The following is a 933-nucleotide window of genomic DNA, read 5'->3' as shown; positions in this document are numbered from 1 at the left end:
GTCAGGCAGCCTGTCCTGTCCTGTCCTGTCCGTCCGTCTTTTTGTATCATGAATTGGAAAGACTGCAAGGGGGAGGGGAGGTGCTTGTGTCCAAAAGGAGGAGTTATTCAGATTCATTGCAGTGGGCGGCGGCTGCAAAAAGCACCATTCTTCTTGTTTTTGCTCTGCAAAACAGCCTTTTCAAGGGTTGGCTTGGGTGACAAAATGTCTTCTGTAGGCGTGGGTTTGTCTCCCTCTCCCTAAGATGTGTCCGGTATAGGCCAGGGTGCTACTCAAGGCCGTAACCAATTCGGGTTATAGCTTCTCGGCCTTTTGGCTAAGATCAAGTGTAGTTTCGGAGGACGCTACCTTGGTCGGTACTGGAAGGTGCCTGGGATTGCACGTCTGCCGGCCTTGAGGAAGTGTGTGCGCCTTCTGGTGACACATAGCCCTCTTGTGCCTGGACGGTTCCCAGGCAACGGGAGGCGATCACCTTTGTTATTTTGAAGTCCTACTGATAAACAGAAAAAAAAAAAAATTAAATCTGTTCTTATCAGTTTAATATCTGATACGTCCCCTCTCTGGGGACCATATATTAAATGGATTTTTAGAACAAGGAGATGGAAAAAATCTTGCTCTGTCCACTGCACGCATTGACCTGGTATTGCAGTACCTCCAGGACCGGTGCACCCCTTCTTAACCCAGTTTCCAAAAGCAGAACTCAATTCACCTGATTCAAATGAGCCCCATTAGTGAATTGAAAGAAAGCAAAAACTTTATATGCACCTCAATTTGGCCAATTCACTTTTCACACTTTCACCCTTTTTTTTATCTTTCACACCTTTTACTTGCTTTATTGATGCAAAAAGCTGTGCCAAATAGCAAACTCATCTCCACTCAACTTGACCAACTCTGCTATGTCCCGTGCAGTATCTTATTCTCAGTCTTATCTAG

The 933-nt window shown here is 45.7% G+C and overlaps 1 pseudogene; it reads left to right on the top strand.

The window, feature by feature from the left end:
• Positions 1-467: 467 nt before the first annotated feature.
• Positions 468-674, top strand: LOC142260371 (U2 spliceosomal RNA; annotated as a pseudogene).
• Positions 675-933: the final 259 nt, after the last annotated feature.

The sequence above is a fragment of the Anomaloglossus baeobatrachus genome, assembly GCF_048569485.1.
Source record: "Anomaloglossus baeobatrachus isolate aAnoBae1 chromosome 11 unlocalized genomic scaffold, aAnoBae1.hap1 SUPER_11_unloc_1, whole genome shotgun sequence".
In the NCBI taxonomy this organism is placed as follows: domain Eukaryota; kingdom Metazoa; phylum Chordata; class Amphibia; order Anura; family Aromobatidae; genus Anomaloglossus; species Anomaloglossus baeobatrachus.
The sequence above is the reverse complement of the archived record's forward strand: the minus strand, read 5'-3'. Positions and strand labels throughout refer to the sequence as shown.